Consider the following 12,128-nt stretch of genomic DNA (forward strand, 5'->3'; position numbering starts at 1 on the left):
ATTATAACCCTATTCTTCCATTTCAAACTTTTATTGTACATGTTTATATTCACAAAGAATATAAAACACATATTTCAAAATTTTGATTCTAACAACATTAAATAAGCCTTTTTTAAACCCTTTGGGAATCTAGCTTGGTGTGTGACTGTGGAGTCATTAAAAAGAAGCCAATCTACTTCTGTACTCATCCATGTTGTGAAATGTCCACAGTGAATGGATGTCCCTCATGAAAAATAATTACACACATCTTAAAAGTTTTCTTACTAATAGAAACTTGAATATTTAATAAATGCATTAGTAGCATGTTCATTTTCCTATGATCTACACTGTATCTTTGAAGCATAATCAATAAAAATGTATTAAAAACTACATTTTGCAGTGTAGAATGTAAATTACAACCACAGTCACTGCATTGCATGTCATGGAATGCTTTAGTAGGAAGATCAGAAAAAATGTACACTTTTCTGATCAGGGATAGGAATACATACACATCTTTCAGAAAGATCCTGAGTAGTGTAATCTTTCTTGCATTGTGGACACATAAAGATTCCACTCATAACTAATTCATGCATACCTAACTACTCTAACAGTTTCCTGCACTAATAACTCGAAGACTGTCATTACAAATTATTTTCTGTTTTCCTGTGTATTTTGAGAAAATTGTTGATTTCCACTTGCGACTATATATTTCCGATTGACATTGCCGTATGTGTAATGTGTGGTTTTTCATCTAAAGCTATTTTAAGAAATGAAAGTTCCACAGATAGCATGCTAAAAAGCATGAAATGTGCAGAGGTCAGAGAAATCAAATGATATTCCTCTACATGATCAAACTTTACTTCAACATGTTCAATATTTGTACTGTGAGGAAAAGTGTGAAATGCAATCACTCTTCACATCGCTTCATTGACTAGACCAATTCCTACATTCAGGTTCCTCTTTAAAATTACTCATGGATTGATGCACAGTTCTAAAACTGGTTCTAGACCTGCTGTTTTAGAAATTGAATTATCTAGTTGAACTAATTTAGCTTTTACTCTCTTATCCAACTCAAATGGCATAACATGACCATGTAACACACATCGCACAATTTTATCCCCATAATATTTTACTTTTCTGACTGTAGCATTGTAGAGTTAAACGTTTTACACTCTGCAAGTGTGCACATCAAGCAACACAAGATATGTTTCTTTCCTGAAGAGTCAACATGACATCAGACGGATTGCAATCTGCATGAAACATTGCAGAAATCAGTCTTCCCTTTATGACTGCTTTCACATTCTCCTCAAGAACACCTATACAGAACCTATTAAGCATTTATGCATACTCGAAGTCTGCAGATTGCCTAATATTAATGTTCCTGAAAATCTAAACATTTCCAAAGGTTAACATGATCAATACTTCCTATAGTTTGTTGACTATCCTTAGATTGAAGCTTTTTGAAAACGGGTTGAACTTCTACAGGAGGTAGTTGTAACAAGACTCCAAAAACAAGTACATGTTTACCTCCAAACACAACTTTGTAGTCACTCTTCAAAACCTCTTATATTTGCAACTGATCAAAAGCTAGCATCAAGTTAGACACCATGCTTAGGTCATCTACAATCAAGGTATTTCATTTTCTAAGAACCTTTCCTACTTCTTGTGCTGCACTTGATACAAGTTTTCAATATTCTAGTTTGTTGTCATGCTCCACTGCTAGCATCAACATTGTATGTAAAGTATGCTGCTAAACCTGTTGGAGCAGTTACAATACATGACAAACAACAATCAGTTACATTTTGGATTATAGCTGTTATTGGATGAATTAAAGATTGACCTGTTCCTGCTTGTCCACTAATATACAACAATAAAGATTTGTATTGGACCTAACAACATTCATGCTTGTCATGCTGTAAACCATGTAAGCATCTATCTTTCATTTAATAATAACATTATGTTTGCTCTATATTAAGTTTAGTAACTATTTCATCATAATTTGCATCTGCAACTTTTGTTTGTTGCATTGCACTTTTTACTTCTTCCATGGCAAGCTCAACATCAGTTTGACTAATTGTCTCAGCGAGCACATTTTGAATTCCTGCTGCAGAATCCTGACTTCCCTCAGGAGTCTCTTTTGCCAATTCAGCTGCCAAAAGTTCATCTCGATGTAGGTCTTTCTCCAGTAACTCCAAGTACTGCCAGCAGGATTGAGGTGCATGAGTAAACACAACACCGTGCAGCGGTCATACCAGCATATTGCGGCCCCAATAGGCCTGCCGTATGTCGGGATGGCAGACAAGACACAGGGAAGTACACGTCAAACACAACAACATGTGCCCAGCCTGCCAAACACTGTGCACAATGGTGCAGCCCTGCTGGCTGAACAGCAATGCCCCATTGAGCCATGACAGTGCCATGGACTAAGCCACCCCAGCACCATGTGAGTGCCAGGCGGGGAAGGGATGTGGGGCCATGTAGGAACTCATGCATTCATGCCAGACGTCAGCTTCTGCATGACACTGGACCCACATGCATCCTCTAATGACCAACCATGCCCATTTGCCCATATCTGTGGGGTCACACTTTGCACCATAGCAATTGTGCCTTAAATGCCAAAACACATGGAGGAACCATCCCTGATAACAGTTCTTCTGTCCCTTACAGGCACTCACGCATTGCCAGAGGCAACAGAGGAGGAGGATGCAGGCCCATCAGGGAGCGCTGCTACCTGGACCTCAAGGTATGCCATCACCACCCTGTAAAGACCCACAAAGGCCACACCAAGGAAGATGTCCTGGCACATAACGCCACACCAAAGCAGGGTGGAGGCAATGTCCACACCACAGGCCACCAGGAGCACACATCTGCTGCCCGGGCGATTGAGAAGTTACAGGAGGACACCAGCCCAGTGCCATCACCTGCCAAAGGGCCACACACCCCAGAGAACCCTCCATGCTGCAAGCGCCAACATTCCCCAGAGAGCCCGCCACGCTGCCAGTGCCAACACTCCCCAGAGAGCCCTCTACGCCGCCAGTGCCGGCCATCACAGACAATATCCAGGGGGCTACCCACAGGATTGTGCATGCCATGGTGCAGAACAGGGCTGAGACAATAGCCAAGACATCCTTCCTTACACTGTATACCCAACATGTTAGGGAAATGTCCAAAGGCATCTCTCCACTGTCAGAGGATATTCAGCAGACAACAGAGGTGCAAACGTAGCAAAACCTGGGGACAGTCTCTGTCCAATCCACATCATCCACACCCATGGAGGGCTCACAGCAGGACAAGGCACAGAGACAGTCTGAGCGCCTTCTGCGCCCAAGATCACCAGGGGCCAGCAGGGGTGAAGAAGTGGCCACAATTGTGAAAGACTATGGGGCACTGATTTCCTTGAGTGACCATACTGGGGTGTTGGTGGTGGGAAGGGGGAGGAGCGGATAGTGTGATGGGGAGTTGGTGGAGGGAGAGGGAGGAGGGATAGTGTGATGGGGTGTTGGTGGAGGGAGAGAAGAGGGGGTTGTAGTGTCATGGGGAGTTGGTGGTGGGAGGGGGAGGGGGAAAGTGTGATGGGGTATTGGTTGGGGGAGGGGAGATAGTGTAATGGGGAGTTGGTGGGGTAGGGGGATAGTGTGATGGGGTGTTGGTGGGAGGAGGTGGTAGGGGGATAGTTGGGTCACTTCATTCCATATAAAAGGACATTCAAGATTGTGTCTTTATCATGTTTATTGATCAGGGTGGTATCACACAGTGGTGCTCGACTTGTGCCATGTGTCAGTGTCAACATAAATTGTCATCAGTCCTTGGTATGGCATTCTCCCATCCCTCACATCATCTCTGGAAATGCGTGCATTTGCCTCAGCAAAAGACACAGCTGCCTCATCCTCTGAGGGCGGCATGATCCATCAGGGGGTAGCGGGATATTTCTCTTCAGGCATATATTGTGCAACATTGCACACATCAGCACAAGTTTTCCAAGTTTCTCTGGAGCGAAAATCATGGCTCCACCGGTATGGTTGAGCCCGCGGAAACGTGTCCTCAAGAGGCCGACAGTTCGCTCGATGCCCACTCTGGTCCGTCTGTGAGCGTGGTTGAAGGCATTCCTTTGCAGTGGTTGTGGATCATGCACAGGGGTCATTAGCCAGTGCAGCTGTGGGTATCCGGAGGTACTTGCATGGGTGGAGACACAGGCATTAGTCACAGTGCAAGGTGTGGGGGTGGACTTACAAAATATCGGGTCAATATACTACTTGTTCATGCAGATGGGTCTTCATTTCAGAGCATGTGTCTGTTCTATGTCTGTGCTTGCAGTGTCACTTATGCTATGCATTGTCTGTGCTTCACATGCACCCTGTTCCCTTGCAGCATATGTTGCGTACAGTGTCTGTCTGTGACATGTGCAGCAGACTTGGTGGCTGTCATGTGGCTGTGTATTTACACCATGCATGTTGTATGCTGGGTTCCCCATGGACACTTCCTTGGCGTTTGGTGGCAATGTGTGGGCATTGTGGGCTGGCTGCACATGGGTGCAGGGCCGTGCCACTGGCAGGGATGTTGTGCTGTGTAGCATTCTGGCCATTTGTCTGCTTTGCTTTGGTGGGTGCATGTTGCATTGTGATACTGTAGTCATATTGGTGTATTTGGTTGATTCTGTATGTGTACTAATGCTTCTCCATGCAGATAAGTCCAACATGTGCATGCTCCTTGGTCTGTACAGTGACGTTGGTGCAGGAGGTGGTCAAGTGTGTATTTCAAATTCGCTTGTCATGTCATCCTTGTCATGTCACCCTGTCATATCACCCCACCCCCCGTTTGGGCATGTGACCCACAGTGCATGTGTGCTAGCTTTTTTACTCCCAACTATCCAGGTCTGTTGTACTCTTTGCCTCTCCATGTATCCTGGCAGTGTGATGTTCCATAGGACCATGGCATCGTGGGTGGAACCACTGTAGCGGGCTCAACTGTGGGTGCTGATGAGGTTGGGGTTGCAGGTCACCTTCATATTCATGGAGTGGTAGTGCTTGCAGTTTTGGTTTAGTTACACTCATTTGTGGGTCGGGGGGCACCAAAGCAACATGGGTATAGTCAAGGGAAGCAATCACATTTGGCATTTGGGCGATGGCATAGAACTGTGCCTTCATGGCATTGACCTGGGCTGGGGTGTTAGGCAGTGAGATGTGATGTTGCACTTGCCGCAGGAGGGCTTCAAACACCTGGGTCAGCACTACACAGAATGTGGGCTGCACCATGCCATGCATCATGGCCACAGAGTGCTAGAAGGTGTCAATTCCAAAGAATTGTAGGATGGACACTGGTTTCAGCAGTGGGGGAGCAGCTGTCCGGATATTGATCCTGCTCCCTATGTCGTCCTTTATTGTGGTGAGCATCTCTGTTATTGTCTCCCTGTTGAGGCGATGCAGGGTGACCTGGCTGTCAGTGAGAGTCCAAGGTGAGGGCCTGACCCTGAGGATTGGGGCACACCTTGCTTGACCTCTCCTCCTCCTCCTTCCCACCCCCCCTGTACTCCCTGTGCCCTGGCCTGGTTGTCCAGCCTCTCTACTTCCAAGTGCAGCATTAGCTCACAGTGGCTAGTGGCAGCATAGTGTTGGAAACAGTGTTTGGGGTAGGGATGTGCCTTATGTAGCCCTCTGGGGTGGATTGGGAATCACCTGTGGCTTAATTTCATGCAACTGTCTTCATTTACCTCGAGCTGGAGACTGGAGGTAACTGTGCCATGTGTTTGGCGCTCATACCGCCAGACATGGACTTGTGATGCAGCTGTGTTTGCGCCTCCTGTGGCCGGCTGTAATAGCGCTGGTTGTGATAGCGCTGGCTGTGATTGCACTGGCTGTAATTGTGGCAGCAGATTTTTCAGTCAGCGGTATTTGTGCCAACTCATGATCCGGCAGAGCAGTATTGATGGTGCTAATTCCACTACCGACACTTTTAAAGGTCACCACTGGACTTGTGATGAGGCCCTAAGACTTTTATCTGCTGATAAATCTGCCCATACCCCAGCTGCATTGCTCGTTTTAGTTTTTGTCATGTATGCTGTAACATAACGAGCAACAACTGTTGTATCATCAGCCATATACTATACATCAGTATTTGCATTCAAAAGCTAAGCAATGACAGGATTAAATTGGCATTCCTTATATCTTTTCAAATGATACGTATTTCTTGGTGGCTTACCAGTAACATGGTGTCGAACAGAAGACATCACACCATTCCCTCGACTAACTGGTGTCACAGGCCTTGGAAAGGCAAATCTGCACTGAGTATAGTACTTGTCATTAAATTTGTATTTTCTCTGACAGTACTTTCCACATGAGTGCCTTTGTAATCTTTCCAACATGTTCCATGGATCACCATTTACATGCTGAGATGGTATGGAACAAGTAACATATTTTTCAATGAACTCCATCACCCAGCCATCACTTTCATTCCCAAACTGAGGAGCGTGTTTAATTGACAACAGCATATGTGCATGTGGAGTCGTACATGCCTGGTACTCTTTCCTCCAAAGGAAATATTCCACAGTGCCTAATGGACCGTTTTCTTTATTACACATGAAAACATCTGTAATGAAGGAACCGTGATCCACTTACAGGGTCTATGGAACACAATTCTCCTAGTGTCATGTGTAATATGTTTTCTTTCTATGGATTAGTTTCCTGAATCCACTCTGCAAGATCATCCTAACCATACTCAGCACAACTTATGTCACAAACCAAGTTGGATATCCCAAGTTTCTGATCATGCATCTAACCTCAGTGTGTCTTAAATACTAATATTCCTTAGCTACTCTCATTGTACCAAGAATATTGGTAAGTTTACCCAGTAAAACTTCATTGTTTTCTTTCATCTATGGCAGCATATCACATGCAGAAAGATTTTGAAATCTAGTTCCAGTCTGAAGTGTATGGGCAACAGCATAACATAATGTTGAAAATTCACTTTCATACAATAATTGAACAATATATTCAACATTGGCGCGGAATGGGGAATCTTCAGAATACATTCTTGTACAACGATATTCTGAAGTAGAGATTGGAACCTACCGATCATCCAATCTGCCTCCTGTACCAGTAGGAAAAAGCACAGGGAAACAAGCTTCTAACGTCTTTTCCTAGACACTGATTGGGGCACCTTTCCTTGCCTTATTTTGATACAATTTTAAACTGTCGCCCATGACTTCACGTGAGTGTAGAGGATGAATAGATAGATGTTGGAACTGACCCTCACTGCTTTTGTTTGTTGACTCAACATCAAGCATAGACAAGTCTGGTACAGTCAAACTGCCTTTGTAAAACTTATTGTGCTACAATATAAATGCCAATGTGTTTTTCACTTTTCCAATATCTATAAGTTTTTGCCAAATGTACTGATCTTTACTGATAACACCATTTACTAAAACAAACAACGAATTTGCAATGCCACACTTACTTCCTAGAGTCTTGACATTGGGACTCATTATTACTGTGGCAGTAAGGCAACAACGGCGCCAGTAGTGCTACCGGAGCTGTTGTTACCTCACCGCCACATTACGAGTTTTGCTTGCGGGCCGTTCTGCATGCCTGGTCAGACCTGACGTGCAGAGCGGCACCCGCAAGCAGAACAGGATGGTAGCAACGGTACCATTATAAATAGTACTGCTGCTACCATCCTCCCCATTCCCATTGAGCCCTATGGCGGCTCAAATGGGAATGGGGCTGTACCGGCTCTGGGTCCCGTGAAAGGGAAATTACCAGGCCCTCCAAAGTCGGAATGGCCCGGACTCGAGTTTGGGAGTAGTCTACCTCCAAACTCGTAATGAAGCCCATTGTCTTCCAAATTGAGAGGTAAATACACAACCTTGGCTTTCAAACCTTGCACTAATGATTTTTTAGGCAATTTTGAAATCTTTGTTTGCAATCTACCAGTAACTTGAAAAAAATTCACAGTTTGCAATGCACTCCTTTCAAACATGCTACATTTTTGAAGCATAACAGGGATATCAGGCACTACCATGTCATTCAAGACACTTCTTTCAGGTATATTGTTTGATTATAAAACCCAACACAGTGTCTACAAACATAACGTGGCTCACTTGCGTCAAATCGTTTTTCTTCAAACAAATGCAAATACGGTTCTGTCCAAACATCTTCTACACTCAGTTTAATTTTCTCGTCAATGTACACTAGTTTCACTTGAGATTTATCAAAGGTGTGTCTACAAGATACACAAACATTGTCAGATCTTTCAGTAGAAGACAATTCAAACGTTGCAATACTTTGTTTATACTGTTGGAAAATCAGATCCTTTGAAAGCATAGGATCCTCATTTCCACTTCCTGTACGTTTTTGTACACATACTCTTTTAAATGCATTATATTTATCATTTGAAGTTTACAAACTAAACTTTCTACAGTTCCAGTCAAAACAGTTTGATTTAAAAGTGCAAGAAACATACTTGGTGTGTTGCACTCATCTAGTTGTACTACAAGGCCTCTAATTTTAGTATGATGTGCAGGCAGCATCCGTCTATGATGAAACTGACTTTGTCTATCTACTTTTATCAAGAAACTCTAGAGAGTGACCCAGAAGACCTGTTTTGTCATATATTCTCTGTAGCATCTTGATCTGTCTTTGAACATTATTATTTTGTCCAAAAATCTCTGTAAGACTTTACAAGAAAACGTATCAATACTGCACAAAAATTGCACGTCCATATCTCAATTTGCTTGCTATGTTTTATTCTTGACTGACCTAAACTTTCAATTTCTGTATTATCAGATATTAGCATTGCTTCTTTTTTTGAAATCACACCATTTTGAACTTCATAGCTATTCCCCCTCTCATCAATAGCAAGAGGCACATTCTTTCCTTGGTTGTAAGTCTCCTTAATAAACCATCTTTGCCAACAACAAAAGTTGTCATGTGTAACCACATGAACTGTTTTCATATTTCTATGGAACGGCCTAGTCTCCTTAAGTAATTTAGTTTATTCAATACAAAAATGAAAAATGTTCTTATCATATGAAAAGCTTTATTCATTATTAACTTCTACTTTTTTTCTTTTGCAAAAAATTCTTTACAATATATCTAGATTTTAGTTTCACACTTCTCCAAAGATTTAGAAAAACTCAACAGTGATGCATTTTCCTATATATGTCTTTATTTCTCTGTTTGAAATTAATAGCACATTTGTTATCATTTTTTCTAAAAATCTTTGTTTTTTTAGTTACTACTAACGGATTTGAAACATTTATTCTTTTATTACTTTCACAAAAACATTCTGTTCAGTTGGCACATATCCTATTTGAAATTGCAGATTTTCAAAAGTAATATCGATAACAGGTATTGTATTATCTACAGTATTTGTATCTACAGATTTAACAACACTACTTTGCAAAATATTATTTTGTAACACTTTACTTCCTTGCACACAATTCTTCGTTCTGCAATGTTGTTGTTGCTTGCTTGTTGGCATCTTAGAAAAAGCTGTAAAGAAAACATTTGGGATGGTGAAGGTCAGTGATTTTTTCTTTATATTTTCAATATATATCATTTATTTATTTGGATAATATTCATGTGGCTGTTAAGCATTGTATATACAACATAGAACATATTTATACATATAAAGAGTAACATTTCAAAACAATTAAAGAATATCAATGCATAAACGTTTTAAAAAACACATCAAACGTCTATAACACATTGACATAAAACAAACATAAAACACCATATTCATCACAGTTTACATCACAAAGTTGTGTAAGTCTCACATAATATTCTAGAGGCTGGAAATCAATAAATATCTTAAAAACAGGTCCCAAAAGAGCTCATAATATCTGTAAGATTCTGTAAATTCCCAATATAATTTGATCAGAAAGTGAATCAAGTTTTCATTCTTACCTTCCACAAATATTGGGCACATATGTAATAAGTCAGTACAGTCCAATTGATTGTTGTACATTTTCATTAAGTTATTTCTAAGTGGATCCAAGGCTTTACACAGTAGCAATATATGTTTTATACTTTCCATTAACTCTACACTACATAAGTGACAGTGTCGTTTTTTTACGAGGGATGGCGTATCATGCAAATGTTATGAATATTAAGCATATAAAACAATGAAGTGGTATCACATCAAATTGAGCCTGCTTGTGTTTATGTAATGTACAAAGTTCTAACGCAATACTATGCCAATAGAGCTTGTGGATATTCTGGCAGGGTTCACAGTAATGTTTCCCGTGATATATTTTTCACTCAGATTGATTTTGTTTTTAAACCTTTATTTAAGTTGCACAGAAAATACCATAAAGCATTAGTTCAGCAGATTCACATTTACACAGGTAGTATATATGAGCAGTTTACAGGCATGGTATATTAAAGAGCCTTTACAGTGTTCCGTTTTCACTATTGTCCGTATCAGTCCAGTTGCTCAAGTATTGGCGGAACCCCTCCCCCCCCATATATCTCTTGGTCTGTTGGTGCTGGGATGTAAGCTACAGTACACTTCCTCCTGATCATTTGCCCACACCATGTCATTTAATTTCGCTCAGCTTGATGACCGTGACGATGATGTCACACACAAGTAACTATGGCAACTAACGAAGTAACAGATGCTGATGTTACATGCTCTGGAAGGGAACCAAGGCTCATAGGATCCTGGTAGGATTAAAGAATAACAAACTAACAGTATAGTAGGATGTCAGAGTATCGATATGTTTCACCTCATTTGCGCTTAGCGCTGATAATGACAAAGGAGTTCCTTCAGAGGTACATGTAGAAACAACAGTGAGGATACTTGCGTACAGAGGCGTTTACTATTAGGAACTATGTAGATGAATTATTACATAGGTGCTTACAGTATGTGAGGTGGCTAATCACCGGGTCACTGATGGGGAAATACAGGTTGGGCAAATTGCGCTTTGGGAGGAAGGTGACCTGTGTCATAGCATGTTGGATGTGTGCGACAGAAAAGTGCTGGGTAAAGAGCAAAGGTCCGGACGGGGGAGGTGCAGCTGATTGCTTATCAGTGTATCAACACACTTCCTCAGCGCACTACCCGAATGCACGCGGCGGATACACACAGGCAGAGAATCCGTGTCAGTGGACAGGGCAAAGGGGGTTAAACTAAAAAATAAAGAAAAACACATGGATAAGTATGATTGGAGGCACAAAATGAAGCCTGAACCTATATTACAAAGGAAGAAATGTCACAGTGGTTAAACTGACCTTTCAGTAGTCCAAAGTCCACACAAGGGAAAATCACAGGAGAGGTCCTACTCCAGCGTATCTGCACACTTCCTCAGCACACTTCCCAATGTCCGCGTGCCAGATGCGCTTGGTCATAGTTTTTTATGGAGAATCTGGGTCAGTGGGCATGTCCAAGGGGGAGTTAAACTAAAAAATAAAGAAAAACACATGTATAAGTATGATTGGAGGCACAAAATGCAGCCTAAACCTAAATTAGGAAGGAAGAAATGTTACAGTGGTTAAATGGACCTTTTAGTAGTCCAAAGTCCACACCGGGCAAAATCACAAGAGAGGTCCTCCTCCAGCGGATCAGCACACTTCCTCAGCGCGCTTCCAGAATTTGCTTGCCGGACAGGGGCACCGTTTTTTATGGAGAATCCGGGTCCGTGGGCATGACCAAGGGGGGGGGGTTAAACTTTTAGTAGTCCAAAGTCCACTGAGGGGAAAATCACAAGAGAGGTCCTGCTCCAGCGTATTAGCACACTTCCTCACTGCACTTCCCGAATATATATTATGAATTTTGATTGTATAAAACATATTCAGTATATTTTGTTTTGTAATTTAGTACAGTTTATAGGTGTTACTTGAAAAATAGGCTTTTCCAAACTTTATTTCAGTGTTTTCTGAAGAGGGTTCAAGCAGTAATACATGTGGTTATGTGTGAGAAAAATTAATTTCCCCTAACAAAAGTCCTTGTTTCTTTTTCTATGGGTATGGCCTGACAAATCCCATAGTTGGTGCATGTCTTTCACTTCATACGTGCATCCCTTATCATGAATTCTAAAGCTCTAAAAGAAATGGTCACTGTGACCAATACTGTTAGCTCATGTTTCATTCAGGCTTACCATTTTGAAAACGTACTTTACCAACCCCAAAGGCATCACAAACTGAGAAACTGGGTTA

This window comes from Ambystoma mexicanum, chromosome 11, assembly GCF_040938575.1.
Source record: "Ambystoma mexicanum isolate Mex_15411 chromosome 11, UKY_AmexF1_1, whole genome shotgun sequence".
Taxonomy (NCBI): domain Eukaryota; kingdom Metazoa; phylum Chordata; class Amphibia; order Caudata; family Ambystomatidae; genus Ambystoma; species Ambystoma mexicanum.